The following is a 16,979-nucleotide window of genomic DNA, read 5'->3' as shown; positions in this document are numbered from 1 at the left end:
CTAATCTTCAATACGTGACTGGAGTGGGAACTATGGAAATTTTCTGTTTGAATGCAAATCTACCATGAGACCCTTTACTGTATGTACTTGCAAATGCATTCCCACACAATGACTTTTGTAATGTAGAAGAATGCAATTAAAATTCCATGTGATAATTAATCTTGGACTGGTAAAAACTGGTTTTGCAGATTATGAATATAATACCAAGTAGACATGGAGTTGAATATTCATAGGCTTTTTATTGTTTTATAGCTTCTCAAGCATACAGCACATCCACAGGAGGAAAAAATTAAAGTACTATTATTTCACCTTTATTATGTAGTGTGTTCAATTAAATCCACAAAACTCTAAAGGAGAACTTTTACTCAGCACTGAATTCTCTACCTTCCAAGAAAGCATTAAATTCAAGCTAATATACATATTTAGCATTTCTAATTTACTCAATTAATACATTAAAACATAAATGTTCTGTTCAGTGTGTGTTAATATTTCTTCTATTTTGAACTGTTCCCTTTACAATTTTAATGACTCTTGCAGAAATCCATTACTGTGGGCAGGGTTACTTGTTTACAGTGACTAAGTCAAATTTCATTTTATTAAAAGGGATTCTGGAATTCTTGCCTGTCTTTGGGCGGTCACATTCCATGATTGTCCGATTATGCAAGAAAATGCAAAAGCAGTATATGCATGGGCTGTTATTTGCTATAATCAGGGCCATTAATTTATGATGATCAAGAGATAAAATTCAGTTTTTATTACATGGGATCGCCACTGGAAGAAAAAGACTTGCATTTATGTAGTGCCTTTTATGACTTTAGGCCATCCCATCGCAATTTACAATCAATTAAGTACCTTTTGAAGTGTAGTCACACTGTAGTCATTACTGTTGTAATGTTGTTTTGAGGAGTCACTCTCCATATTACCACGAATAAAGCAGATATCACTACTTTGTGGCCAACAAAAATAACTTTCTTGATGGTGAAGGTGAAGAGGTCACAAGGACCATGTTAATGAATGTGAAGCAGTTGTGGTATATATTGCAGGAGGAGAAGATCAATATGTCAAGATAATAAAGAAGGTTCTGGTTGTTCCAGGGTTAGTTTGGGAGGAAGAAATATTCTGTGGCTGACACTGCAATAAATGAAGTCTGTCCTCAGCACAATTCTGCTCACCTAGGCCTTAGTATTTCCCTAATTCATCACTACTATGTGGACATAAAGCAACATCTTGCATTTATATAACACCTTTAATGTAGTAAAACATCCCAAGGTGCTTCATAGTAGTGTATCGTATGCTCAAAAATAGTCAAAACAATATTTTATTTCTTTCTCTTAAAGTGGAACTTTCAAGCCTGATGCAGTTTGGAACTGAGATCCGTTACATCCTGTCAATGCTATGAGAGATCTGCTAGTATTTTTAACAAGAGCCAAATATTTTACAAAAATCCTTAGACTACACTGTTAGAAATAATAATGTACAGTTTACTTATGTATTGAAGTACACCAACATACCTGTAAAGGAAGCTAACTCATCAGAAGAAACAATGCAAGAACCACTCAACTATGGAAAAATAACAGCTTTTACACAATGCTATCACAAACAAGATAACATTTTGCAATTGGGTTGCCTGTTTCTTTAGTTGCGGGAAAGCTAAAAAGCCAGAAAACGACACTGTATGATATTATCTTATCAATGCTTGATGAGTTTACGTTAACTTTCTTTGTTAGGATTCTGAATGGAAGTATTGATCAATTTATAATAAGCTTGTACATGTTTTTATCAAAATAGACGCTAGAGAAATTCAGTGCAAGTGCTTTAAGCATTGATGTGATAGTATCGCACGGTATTATTTCCATGCTCTACACTCCAATACTGTCTCGTACAGAATCAGTCAAGTAGAAAAGCAAAGAGCTAATGCCAAAATTATACGCATCATCGGTTATGCTGCAGTTGTCCTTATTTGGTGCCTACCTTAAGGAAGGATGTGAAGGCCAGAGAGAGGGTATAGCTTTTCCGAATTATATCAAGAACAAGAGACATGAGTTAAGAGAAGAAACTAGAAGGAAACTTTCATCTTGTGCCCAAAATGGGCATAAATTAAGGTGTATGCATCGATCACCCAAAGACATCAGTGCAAGGCACAAACGCTTTTAACATTTGGACCTTATCTAAATTTGATGGGCGGGCTGTTAACCCAAATCTCGTTGCTACTTGGACATCCCGCCAACTGGGGAGTTGGATTTTGGGTGAGCCCAATGTCATTTCAAGGTTGTCTGCACCTCCTAAATAGAAGGTGTAATGCTCATTGTGGAGGTGAATTGAAGGCAGCTTGCATACTGGACAGTAAAAATTATCGACTGGAAGATCACCAAGATTATTCGATAATATCTTGGAGGCATTAATAGAGGATGTAAGGATAAGGAAGAACATTGTTTTTCCATCAAATTGGAGAACAGTACCCTGACGTACTACCACGGAAAGATGGCGACTGAGCATGGCAATGCCAGAAGTCTAGGGCCAGATTTTATCCCAGTGACGGGGGACCCGGCGGCAGGCTGAAAGGCAGGGTGGACAACCCCCCCTCGGCCCTTTGTCAGACCCCTGATGGAATTCCACAGCAGGCAGCCAATTAACTGCCCCCTGTTGGGAGCGCTGTCAAGCTCCCATCTCCAGAGCTGCTGACCAATCGGAGGAGCAGTGGCCACTGCTGCTACTACAGGAGGTTCTGAAGTGGCAAAGATGGAGGAGAGACCGTGACACAGGTAAGTCATAGAGTCATACAGCACAGAAACAGGCCCTTTGGCCCATCGTATCTGTGCCGGCCATCAAGCACCTAACTATTCTAATCCCATTTTCCAGCACTTGGCCCGTAGCCTTGTATGCTATGGCATTTCAAGTGCTCATCTAAATACTTCTTAAATGTTATGAGGGTTCCTGCCTCTACCACCTCGTCAGGCAGTGAGTTCCAGATTCCAACCACCTTCTGGGTAATGAAATCTTTCCTCAAATCCTCTCTAAACCTCCTGCCCCTTCCTTAAATCTATGTCCCCTGGTTATTGACCCGTCTGCTAAGGGAAAAAGTTTCTTCCTATCTCACCTATCAATGCCCCTCATAATTTTGTATACCTCAATCATGTCCCCCCTCAGCCTTCTCTGCTCTAAGGAAAACAACCCTAGACTTTTCAGTCTCTCTTCATAGCTGAAATGCTCCAGCCCAGGCAACATCCTGGTGAATCTCCTCTGCACCCTCTCCAGCGCAATCACATCCTTCCTATAGTGTGGTGCCCAGAACTGTACAGCTGTGGCCTAACTAGCATTTTATACAGCTTCATCATAACCTCCCTGCTCTTATATTCTATGCCTCGGCTGATAAAGGCAAGTATCCCATATGCCTTCCTAACCATCTTATCTACCTGTGCTGTTGCCTTCAATGATCTATGGACAAATACATCAAGATCCCTCTGACCTTCTGTACTTCCTAGGGTCCTACCATCAACTATATATTCCCTTGCCTTGTTAGTCCTCCCAAAATGCATCACCTTACACTTCTTAGGATTAAATTCCATTTGTCACTGCTCTGCCCATCTTACCAGCCCATCTATATCGTCCTGTAATCTAAGGCTTTCTTCCTCACGATTTACGATACCACCAATCTTCGTGTCATCTGTGAATTTACTGATCATACCTCCTATATTCACATCTAAATCATAATGTACGCTACAAACAGCAAGGGTCCCAGCACCGATCCCTGCCGCACACCACTGGTCACAGGCTTCCACTGGCAAAAACAGCCTTCACCCATCACCCTCTGCCTCCTGCCACTAAGCCAATTTTGGATCCAATTTGCCAAATTGCCCTGGATCCCATGGGCTCTGACCTTCTTAACCAATCTCCCATGCGGGACCTTATCAAAAGCCTTACTGAAGTCCATGTAGACTACATCAACTGCCTTACCCTCATCTACACATCTAGTCACCGCCTCGAAAAATTCAATCAAGTTAGTTAGGCACGATCTCCCCCTGACAAAGCCAAGCTGATTATCCCTGATTAATCCCTGCCTCTCCAAGTGGAGATTAATCCTGTCTCTCAGAACTTTTTCCAATAGTTTCCTACCACTGATATTAGACTCACCGGCCTGTAATTACCTGGTTTATCCCTGCTAACTCTTTTCACTAGAACAGATAAAGTTAAGAGATTTGATAGGAGTACTCAAAATGATGAAGTAAGAAGAGAAAATGCTGGAAATATTCAGCAGGTCAGGAAGCATCTGTGGAGAAAGAAACAGAGTTAACAATTCAGGTCAATGATGTTTTCAGAATGATGATTCATTTTGACAAATAAGGAAAATTATTTCCACTGGCTGTTGAGTTGGTAACTGGAAGGTATAAATTTAAGGCCATTACCAGAAGTAAAGAAAGGAAGAGGTCAGGAGATTTCTTTTTTTACACAGGTTGGAAACTGTAATGGAAGCCGAATCCATAATAACTTTTAAAGTAGTTAAAGTAGCTAAATAGTTGAAAACATTTAAAAAATGGGGAAAACACAGAGAAATGGGACGGAGTGGACAAGTGGAACTTTCAACTTTGTGAAATTGCTGGGAATGGATTAGCCACTGCCCGATTTTCTTTTCCCCTGCAGTAGAAATTTTCAGCCCATATCTCTTTGAGCGAGCCAGCATAGGATTTTGTGCTGTAAAATTCTATGATTCTACAATTTCAATTCCACTGTTCAGTGAATTGGTAATATATGGTATAGTCATCCTGCCACTTGAAAATGAGTTTCCTGGATTTATCCCTCTTGCTTTCACACAATTTCAAAATTCCAGAGGCAATTACCACCTGGAATTCAGAAAATGGAGCACTGTAAATGGAAGCTAACATTATTCTGCTTCTACTTTTCATAGGCCCAGCTGCTGTTGAAGAACTTTGCTGATTTTCACAGCTGTTCAGCAAAAGCTGATGTCTGGTTTGTGCAACACTGTATTGTTTTAGGCATGAAGGTAGCAAAAGTAATTAAATATAATTGATGAAGATAGTTTCCTCACCAAAATATTGCACCGCTGCACTATGATGTATAGGAATTTTGTATATAAAAAACACAGGGAAAGTACATTGGAAGTGCTCACCAAATATACATTTAAGGGATTGAATCTCTTCAGTCTTGACTTTTTTTTTTATTCGTTCATGGGATGTGGGCACCGCTGGCCCATTTATTGCCCATCCTTTATTGCCCATCCTTAATTGCCCTCGAGAAGGTGACGGTGAGCTGTCTTCTTGAACTGCTCCAGTCCATGAGGTGTAGGTACAGCCACAGTGTTGTTAGGATGGGAGTTCCAGGATTTTGACCCAGCGACAGTGAAGGAACAGCGATATAGTTCCAACTCAGGATGGTGTGTGGCTTGGAGGGGACCTTGCAGGCGGTGGTGCTTCCATGCATTTGCTGCCCTTGTCCTTCCAGGTGGTAGAAGTCATGAATTTGGAAGGTGCTGTCTAAGGAGCCTTGGTGAGTTGCCGCAGTGTATCTTGTAGATGGTACACACTGCTGCCACTGTGCATCGGTGGTGGAGGGAGTAAATGTTTGTGGATGGGGTGCCAGTCAAGAGGGCCGCGTTGTCCTGGATTGTGTCGAGCTTCTTGAGTGTTGTTGGAGCTGCACCCATCCAGGCAAGTGGAGAGTATTTAGATATAGTACTATTAAGAACAAATAAAACTTCATGTATAATTCTCCTTTCAATTTGAAAGAGGCAAAATCAGAAAATGCTGGAAATACTCAGCAAGTAAAGCAGCATCTGTGGGAAAGAAACAGAGTTAACAGGCAGGAATTTCGTGGAGAGTTGGGAGTGGGAATGGACGTGGACAAGCCCGGAATTTCTGCAAGCTGCTGGTAACCTATTGAGCCAATTAAGGGTCCCAAGAAGGCCCTCTCCTGAGCCAACTGGAAGTGTCCAGTTGGCAGGCGGGCCCCCTGTAGTGGCTGAAACATAGCCAGAGAAACGAGATGGCCTCCTGGCAGCAGAATGGTGGGCCAGCATTCTGGATTGCTTTTAACTTACACCCCACCCCCATATCCCCTAGCTGATGACTGAAAATGGTCACAGGCCACCTTATGGAGGGGTTTCCCCTCCACAAATTTGTTCTGGTAGCTGTGGCCATTTAAGCTTTTATAAATTTTAAAAGTGCTGAGAGGGCGCCTCCATCATGAAGTGTTGTCCCTCTTTCTTAACTGCAATGGCAGGCTACAGTTCTTTCACTGCTGGGGGTCCTCCTATTGGCCATCCAGCATCAGGAGTCTGCCCGACGTCCTTAATTGGACAGCAAGTCCACTCTCTGGTCATTAATTGGCCACTGCAACAAAAATCCTGTCGGGTGACTATTCCTGAGCTGCTGTGGTGTCGGGATCTGCATTTGATCTCAACATTGATGTCTCAACCCGAAACAGAAAATCCAGCCCAATGTTTCAGATCAATGACCTTACATCAGAATCAGTTCTGAAGACAGGTCATTGACCTAAAACATATGGCTGGATTTTGTGGCGCGGTGGGGCTCCTGGCATCTGGCCAAAAAGGCGGCAGCAATCCCGCCTCAGCCTTTTGGAGTCCCCTCCCAGCGTGATCTACTCGCGCTCAGGCACATAAATGCCCGGGGCTGGGATCCCTGTCCCTTTAAAGATGGGGATCCTGCCTCCAAGAGCTGCTGACCAATCAGAGGGCTGGCAGCTCAGCAGTATTAGCAGCACCACCAGGAGCGGTGGCCAGTGCCAGTACTGCATCAGGCCTTGGACCCAGGCCCAGCGCTGGAGCCCGCACCCAAGGTAAATAAGGTGAGGTTGCCGCCTGTCCCCGACGAGGGGGCGTGGGCGTTAAGTACAGGGGGTGGGTAGTTTTATGGCAGCAGTGTGTCGTGGGCCACAGATTGCCCACAGAGAAGACACCCACCCCCCCCCCCACAATCTCTCAGGGAGGTCGCCTCGTTTTACTGGGCAACTTCCTCCTACAGGCGGAGGCCTCCCCCTACAGCTGGTTAAATCTCAGTGGTGGCAGGACGAGGCCCTTATGTGGCCATTAATAGGCTGCTTAAGAGCCTCAATTGGCCTCTGAGCAGGAAGCCCAATCCCGACAAAATTGCATTGTGCGGGGAGGTGACGGGCCCACCACTCCATGCATCACTGCAATTCTATGGGTTCCCCCAGCTCCCGCCTCCAAACTCACTCTGGCCCATTAACTTTGTTTCTGCCTCCACAGATGCTGCCTAACCTGCTGAGTATTTTCCGCATTTTCTGTTTTTATTTCAGATTTCCAACATCGGCAGTATTTTGCCTTTGTGTTAAGAAGAAGTGACCTCTGTTAAGCCTGGAATTTTGGATGACAGGCACTGACTGACCCACTGTTCTAACTTTTGTGGCCAATGGCTTCCTAGGTCTGACTCGGGGAATTGGTGAACAATGCCATGAATTGATGAAGTACTGATCTATCTTCATGGCATTTTATTAAATATCTATATATCAAATCATTATTTATCCAATTTAGAAAATGGCCCATCAGTTGATGTGCAGGTGAAAGTATTTATAAAACAGCTGGTACTTAATATGATACATTAATAAATTAAAATACACATTAAAATGGACTTATCTGTAACCTCTTCCAGCCGTACAACCCTCTAAGAAGTCTAAATTTCTCCAAATTTGGTTTCTTGTGCATCCCCATTCCCTTTGCCCTGATGTTGGTGCCTGTGCCTTCAGCCATGTAGGCCCTAAGCTCTGAAATTCCCTCCCTAAATCATTCTGCCGCTTCACATCCTCTCCTTCAAAACGTTCCCTTTTGATCAAGTGTTTAGTTACCTGTCCGAATATCTCCTTCTCTGAATTAATGTAAATTTCTTTTTGTTTGATTACATTCCTGTGAAGTGCCTTGAGATATTTTACTACATTTACTACTATATAAATGTAAGTTGTTGTTACTTGTGAAAAAGTAGCAAGATCTATTTAGTACAACTAATAGTCATGTATATAAATAACGAATGATTTTATACATTCAGATTTCAATATTTGGCTTCAAACCAATGCTGGCTAATTTTACAAACTACAACTTGTTTAATATACACATTTGCACTTGTCTTCACAACAGTAGAATATATGCTCATAAAGTTTCATTGAATAGCATGAGTTCCTAGAATTAGTTAAATATTAGATGGAAGAACAGGATAAAAAAAATAGTACAATGTAACTAGGCAATAAGTATTTCTTTTATGCTGTTACTGTGGTGAAAAGGCACAGTTGACCTGAGTAGGATTACGTGCTAATTCAACATTATTTCTAACTGAAAATGAATCCATGAACATGAGTTTGACTCTGTGGCCCTTGAGAACTTTCATTAACATTTGACCTGATGCACATTTACTTGCAGTCTCTGCCAAAAGCATTTCTGTGACAGAGCAGTTTAACTCTTGTTAAAATGTAAATTCTCCTGGTAAATACATTGGCCAGTCTGTAAATGACACCAGGAAATCTCAAGTGAGGTAGGTACGGAATGAACAGATTTCAGCTGAAGTGTCAGGAGGGCTGGTAAACTTGGTCTAAGTGACCATGGGCTAGGAAGACAAAAAATCAGGTTCCCACATGTGCCTACTGGCTGGTGATCCATGCTGAAAAGTGTATGATGTCTGGTGTCACTAGCTTCCAACAATGTGGAAAATAGCCCAGGTATGTTCTGTCCACAAAAAACAGGACAAATCCAAACTGGCCAATTACCACCCCATCATTCTATTATTAATCATTAGCAAAGTTATGGAAGATGCTGTTGACAGAGCTATCAAGTGGCACAATAACCTGCTCACCAATGCTCAGTTTGGGTGCCACCAGCATGGCTTAACTCTAGACCTCATTACAGTCTCTCCGTCATGCACCTCCTCCTGCTCACACGTGATGTGAGAGTCACCCAGTGCTCCCCATTCTAAGCTAGTTTATGGCCTGACCAAGGTGAGTATGTCTGTGCTGGTGGAAGGTGCTGAGGAGTGATGTGACTGTGTTGATTCCAGTAACTCCTCCCCTCGCTGAGGAAGACGTGGCGTTTGTCCTTCGCCACTGTGCTCCCCCTCAGCTACCGGCCCTGTGGGAGACACAAGAAGGTGATTATGAGAACTTGGTCTATTCACTGTGTGCTCCCAGCACAACCAACCCCACAGAAGACATCGGTGAAAGAGCCAAAGCACGCATTATTCAGGAGTTTCTTCATGCCCTTCACCCCAAGATAGAGCTATCAAATAACCCTGCTGATCTTGGCCTCCCATCTCTCCATTGCCCATGGACTGGTGTGTCGGCACCCTGGCAATATCCAGCACCACCTCCTCCATGGCTGCCACTCACCTTTGCAAAGGACTCTCCTTCACCTAGTCCTGCCTCCTTATCAGTCCCGATGCTGCGCATTAGGCGCCATTCTTGCCCCCTGGCCAATTAGGCCATTTGCATTTGAAAATAGAGTCGCATCAGCGATGCTGCTGCAGAGTGGGTTTGGGACCTGTAAATGATCCGGGCAGCAGGTTCCTGACCCTGGAATGAAAATGCTGGCCCTGGACTCTTCAATCAGTGAAAATAGTTTATCTCTATCTACCCTATCAATTCATCTTAATGTCTTGAAAACTTCGATCAAATCACACCTTAACCTTCAAAAGTCCAAGGATTACAATCCTAGTTTGTGTACGCTCACATCGTAATTTAATCCTGGGAGTCCAGGTATTAACTCCAGTGCACGATTGAAAAAAAATAGCGGACAACTGTTTTACACTGCTAATGCTGCATTACATTCCAGCTCTGTGACTAATGTTTGAGTCTGATCCAATTAAATAAAGCATAAAAGATGTGGATATGCCATTTTTCTGGTGTTTCAATGGTACCCCCGTCACAGTTACAGTGGACAAGCAGAAGAAATAGCTTATGTTAAACGTTATGTTTGAATCGCAAGTCCAATAGGGAATTCAGAAGAAATTTCTTTCTCTCAGTGGTGGTTAGAATGCATTACTCTACCACAAGGAGTGGTTGAGGCAACTAGCATGGAAGCATTTAAAGGGAAGCTACATAAACGCTTGAGGGAGCTGTGCAGAAAAGTGTAGAAAGTGATGATTTAGGCAAATGTAGATTACTGGTTTAAGAAATATGCAAGGGTGAGAGAATGACAGGGATAAATATGCCACAAGAATTGACGGTGGGGCAGGAGAAGTGGAATACATTAAAAGCCAGTATGTAAAGCCATGTGGAAAGTGGGGAGCTTTGGAAAAGTCAAATGAGGACCTCAGGTGGGAGTGTCAGAGATTAGAAAAGGAAAAGGAGGATGTAAAGGTGGCATTCAGACTACTGCAGAGAGAGAGAGTGAGAGGAGCAAGCGGATCACACTGCTTGCAAGCAAGAGCTGGCTGCTGTGAAAATTACACTGCAACAGCAGTGTGGGATGGTCTGCGCATTAAAAGCAGTAGACTCCTATGAGTTGGGTCATTGTGGAACCTCTGATGATGAAGATGATAGGGATGGACAAATGACTGGCCGCCCGACAGGGAGACCAGGAAAGGTGGCACTTATGCAGCAGGCTAGATACCATCGCCCACTGCAGACAGTGCAGGCAAAAGTCTGCAGCCTCTAGAGCAACTTTGGTTTAATATGTGGGTTAGGAACGCACCATATACGTAACATATGAACCTTAGAATATGCTACACTTTGGCTTTAAATCTATTATGGCAGCAATAATCACCTTAAGACTGCCACACAAATTCAGTGCTCTAACACCTAGAAGCAACTTCCTCTAGACAGCAATTTGGCAGTGTTCAAAAACTAGACGTAAACTGGAGCAATACTTTATACCCCCAATATTACTGCTTTCTAACACACATATAGTGCAGGCATTCATTTAACACCAACAGTAATGTTCAGTCAATAATCCTTTGTTGCTTCAAACCTGGTTTCAAAAGCTGTTCTGCCAATTATTCTGTCTCATGTACTAAGTACTAAAAATCATCAAAACCTGTTTTCTTCTCCAGATCATCATTTATAACCTAAGACACAAACAACTTAAAGAGTCCAGAGGCTCCCGTGCTAAAATATTCACAGAAATCGAATTAAAAATAGCAAAAAAGCTGATAAAAGACAAACTGTGAACAATGCACATACTGGCTTTGTTTTAGTGGATAATTATCCATATTGCAGCAGTGCAGAGAAATGCCCTATTGTTACTGAGGGATTTCATTTCAATGTGGATAGAAAGCTACAAATCACAGAAATCAGTAAGGAACAGATTAAATGGCAAGCAACGCATATAATTCAAGCATGTAGAATTGTATCTACCATCTGTCAAAAAAAAAATCAGCTTTATTGTATGCTTTTGCCAATAGACAAATTTCATTTGAACATCAAAGTGATACCTTTCTGTTGATATTTCTGGGTTTCTGTACTGTACATAACATTAAAATGAATTATATTACAAAGCCTCAGGGACGTGATGCTATGGATTAGAACACAGTTCTTTCATCCCTTGGACCTGGGGTTGCATCCATCTCAAACTAATGGGATTAAAAGCTTTTCTCTCTGACAGCTGTTAAGGGTCCTGTCTGAACCTGAATTTGGATAGGCTCAATCCAGTCTCCAATGGGCATGAGTCCACAGCACAGAGCACTATAATTTGCCACTAGTTGGAGAACCCCATTCAGAAAGGTCATGGCTACTTGAATATAAATGGAAATGTTACACTGGTAGAATAAGAGGTGATTCTTGGACAGGTTACAAGAAGTTTTCAACTATCTTATTAACCCACAATTTACCTGACCTGGCAGTATTTGACAACAAATGTCCTGTTTTCTATTACTATTATATTAGCACATATTAAAATGCCTAATAGCCGGTTATGAGGAGGTTAAAATGCTTCTATTCCAATCTAAGTCGAAACCGAGGTCGAGTTTCCACTTTGGATGGAACCAATGAACCGGCACAAGTTGTGCCCAAAATTGCACTAGTTTTGGGAAGTGCTTTTCACTCTTAAGTTGCCGCTGAAATGCAATTGCACTTCACCAAATGTAAATTCTGCTATAAACCAATGCAATCCAGCCGTGAATGGTGGTGGACAATTAAACAACTAACTGGAGGAGGTGGCTCCACAAATATCCCCATCGTCAATGATGGGGGAGCCCAGCATAACAGTGCAAAAGATAAGGATGAAGCATTTGCAACAATCTTCAGCCAGAAGTGCCGAGTTGATGATCCATCTTGGCCTCCTCCTGAAGTCCCCAGCATCACAGATGCCAGACTTCAGCCAATTCGATTCACTCCACGTGATATCAAGAAATGACTGAAGGCAATGGATACTGCAAAGGCTATGGGCCCTGACAATATTCCGGCAATAGTATCGAAGACCTGTGCTCCAGAACTTGCCACGCTGGTAGCCAAGCTGTTCCAGTACGGCTACAACACTGGCATCTACCCTGCAATGTGGAAAATTGTCCAGGTATGCCCTGTCCACAAAAGCAGGACAAGTCCAACCCGACCAATTACCGCCCCATCAGCCTACTCTCAATCATCAGTAAAGTGATGGAAGGTGTCATCATCAGTGCTGTCAAGTGGCACTTACTTAGCGATAACCTGCTCAGTGATGCTCAGTTTGGGTTCCGCCAGGGCCACTCAGCTCCTGACCTCACCTCTTCGGTCCGTGGCAGCAGTGGCTTCATATTCTGCTAGTAGCCACTTCCTGCCGGTTCTGAGCAGGCACTGCCTATCCAGATAAAGCCCAAGAGGTAAAATCTACTTGGCCCCACACTGCCCAGGTCAGGACTGTTTGTCACCTGCCTCAATTTCTGCCCACACTTCACCCTCTTCCACACTACTGCTGGCCCAAGTTAAAATTGGGGCTTGGGATTCGACTCCTTGTGATTTCCCAAAAATTATCTTCTAGTAGCTTGGTTCAGGGTGGAATGTGTTCACTTGCTGCTTTCCTAATTATTTATTATGTTACTGGAGTTCCCCCAATGGTTTACTGGGTATGTAGCTTGGCTCCTGATATACTGAGTGATGCAAAGAAAGGGCACAAAATGTACTCTGGGTGGGGGATTCAATGTCCATCACAAGTGTGGCTCGGTAGCACCACTACTGATCAAGCTGGCTTAGTCCTAAAGGACATAGCTGCTAGACTGGGTCTGCAGCAGGTGGTGAGGAAACCAACCAGAGGGAAAAACCTACTTGACCTCGACTTCAACAATCTACCTGTTGCAGATGCTTCTGTCAATGACAGTTTTGTAGGAGAGACCACCGCAGAGTCCTTGTGGGGACAAAGTCCCATCTTCACACTGAGGATACCCACCATCGTGTTGTATGGCACTACCACCGTGCTCAATGTGATAGATTTCAAACAGATCTAGCAATTCAAAACTGGGCATCCATGAGGCGCAGTGGGCCATCAGCAGCAGCAGAATTGCACTCAACCACAATCTGTAACCTTATGGCCAGGTATATTCCCCACTCTACCATGACCATCAAGCCAAGGAATCAACCCTGGTTCAATGAAGAGTTCAGGAGGGCATGTCAGGAGCAGCACCAGGCATACCTCAAAATGAGGTGTCAACCTGGTGAAGCTACAACCCAGAACTACTTGCATGTCAAAGAGCAGAAGCAGCATGCAATAGACAGGGATAAGCGATCCCACAACCAATGGATCAGATGGAACAGATTTAAGCTCTGCAGTCCTGCAACATCCAGTCATGAATGGAGGTGGACAATTAAACAACTGATAGGGGGAGGAGGCTACACAAACATCCTCATTCTCAACAATGGGGGAGCCCAGCACATCAGTGCAAAAGACAAGGCTGAAGTATTTGCATCCATCTTCAGCCAGAAGTGCCAAGTTGATGATCCATCTCAGCCCCCGCCTGAGTCCCCTGCATCACAGATGCCAGTCTTCAGGCAATCCGATTCATTCCCCATGATACCAAGAAATGACTGAAAGCACTGGATACTGCAAAGGATATGGATCCTGACAACATTCCAGCAAGAGTACTTATGACATATGCTAGAGAACTTGCCGCACCCCTAGCCAGGCTGTTCCAGTACAGCTATAACACTGGCATCTACCCAGCAATGTGGAAAATTGCCCAGGTGTGTCCTGTGCACAAAAAGCAGGATAAATCCAACTCAGCCAATCACCTCCCCATCAGTCTACTGTCGATCATCAGCAAAGTGATGGAAGAGGTTGTTGACAGTGCTATCAAGCGGCACTTGCTCAGCAATAACCAGCTCACTGACGCTCAATTTGGGTTCCGCCAGGACCACTCAGGTCCTGACCTCATTACCGCCTTGGTCCAAACATGGACAAAAGAGCAGAACTCCAGAGGTGAGGTGAGAGTGACTGCCCTTGACATCAAGGAAGCATTTGACTGAGTATGCCATCAAGGAGTCCGAGCAAAACTGGAGTCAATGGGAATCGGGGAAAACTCGTCGTTGGTTGGAGTCATACCGAACACAAAGGAAGATGGTTGCAGTTGTTGGAGGTCAGTCATCATAGTCCCAGGACATCACTGGAGGAGTTCCTCAGGGTAGTGCCCGAAGCCCAACCATCTTCAGCTGCTTCATCAATGACCTTCTCTCTATCATAAGGTCAGAGGTGGGGATGTTCGCTGATGATTGCGTAATGTTCAACACCATTTGCGACTCCTCAGATACTGAAGCAGCCCATGTCCAGCTGCAGCAAGACCTGGACAATATCCAGGCTTGGTCTGATAAGTGGCAAGTAACATTTGTGCCACACAAGTGCCAGGCAATGACCATCTCAAACAAGCGAGAATCTAACCACCTCTCTTGATGTTCAATGGCATTACCATAACTGAATCCCCCACTATCAACATCCTGGGCATCCCCATTAACCAAAAACTGAACTGGACCAGTCACATATATGCTGTGGCCACAAGAGCAGGTCTGAGGCTTGGAATTCTGTGACGAGTAACTCACCTCCTGTCTCCCCAATACCTGTCCACCATCTACAAGGCACAAGGCAGGAGCGTGATGGAATCCTCTCCATTTACCTGGATGGGTGCAGCTCCAACAACACTCAAGAAGCTCGACACCATCCAGGGAAAAGCAGCCCGCTTGATTGGGACCCCATCCCCCAACGATGCTTAAAGGCAGCAGTGTTTACCATCTACATGATGCACTGCAGCAACTCACCAAGGCTCCTTCAACAGCACCTTCCAAACCCACAACCTCTACCACCTAGAAGGACAAAGGCAGCAGATGCATGGGATCACCACCACCTGCAAGTTCCCCTCAAGCCACACACCATCCTGATTTAGAACTATATTGCTGTTCCTTCGCTGTCATTGGGTCAAAATCCTGGGACTCCCTTTGTAACAGCACTGTTGGTGTACCTACACCACAAGGACTGCAGTGGTTCAAGAAGGCAGCTCACCACCACCTTCTCATGGGCAATTAGGGATGGGCAATAAATTCTGGCCTAGCCAGTAACATCCACATCCCCCGAAAGAATAAAAATAAATCAGAAAAGTTATTAGCTTAATAGCTGGCCTATGCCGAATTTAGCTTCAGCTGGAGCATTTGGACATAGTGTTCCTGCAGCAGGGAGGTTAACATATCAGTCAAGATTGCTGTTCTGGATAACTATACAGTGACCCCTGCTGGATAAGTAAGGAAGTAGGGTGAGACCAAGGCCAGAATTTTACCATCCTTCTGGTGACGGGCCAGGAGGTGTGAAAGCTGGCAAATGGCATGGGAAGGCGTCAGGAGCGTGCCCGTGTCTTCCAGCCGCCATATCAGTTTGCCAGCGACGGGGGAGCCCGCTGCCTTGTGGGGAGACCGTCCAGTGAAACCTGGCGGCCTCTGACCAGTCTCCAGCACTGGGCTGGAGGGGTGGGGCCTACCTTTTTGGGCACTCCATGGCCCCCGGAGGAGCCTCCACTGTGACAATGGCCAGCCCACGGCAACGGCGTCACCTGCCCTCAGCAACATCCCCCCCCCCCTCCGCACCATCAACCCCACCCCCCATTCCCCTGACTGCTGTAGCCTGCTTGCCTGGTGCCGTATCCCTAGACCCCACTTACCACTTTTCAAGGGAGATAATAACTCTGCTTTACTCATGTAAATTCTGAAGTGAATGAATTATTTTATGTTCTTTGGAGTAAAATAGTAGTGACATCACTTACAGAAGCCTACAACTCCACATGATGTGATGATGCTTGGGCTTCTAAAAACCTTCGGTTGATTGAAGAAGCTCATCTGTACTGCCCTTGCAGTTCTGCCTGTGCTCCAGCTCAAACTCTGTTTTCATTCCTTCCCTTGTACGTCTGACTTGAATTCTCCTGCTTGGCTTTGCTTCTTCCCACGTTTCACCCCAAACCCTTCTGAGCCCCAGATCCTTCCTGACTCAGACTTGCACCTGCACTCAGATTAAAAAGACATGTCCCCATCAGACTGACAGCCCTACCTCATGCTTTTGAGTAACAATACAGGGGACCTTTTAGTAAGACCACAAAAATCTTAATTATTTTAAAGTTCTAATTGTCTGCAGAATGGGTAATTGTTAAAAAAGTGCAGTTAAGTTGGGTTTCTAGTGCCAAGTAGCAGAACTCTACAGAAAGTAATACCTGTGGTATCACAATAAGATCACAATTCCACAAAGAAAAAATTGTTCAGGAACCTTTGACGATAAAAAGGTGAAATATTGAAAAAATGCTGCTGTTCCTCATAGAAGCCAAAATAATTGGGAATATTTTCCAGAAGAACTTCTTCCAGCATATTGGGAAACAGTCTACCTCACCCCCTCCACCCCACTCCCCCACCTGACCCCCAAAAATTTCATGCTCATCATGGATGCAGAGTTATGGTGGGTGGGCACTAGAATTTAGAGTCATAGAGTTATACAGCACAGAAACAGGCCCTTCGGCCCATCGTGTCCGTGCCAGAATTTGTAACATTCATTCCCATTGAGCAAAGCTCTGGACAGCGGT

The sequence above is a fragment of the Heterodontus francisci genome, chromosome 1, assembly GCF_036365525.1.
Source record: "Heterodontus francisci isolate sHetFra1 chromosome 1, sHetFra1.hap1, whole genome shotgun sequence".
In the NCBI taxonomy this organism is placed as follows: domain Eukaryota; kingdom Metazoa; phylum Chordata; class Chondrichthyes; order Heterodontiformes; family Heterodontidae; genus Heterodontus; species Heterodontus francisci.
Note: the sequence above shows the minus strand (reverse complement) of the source record.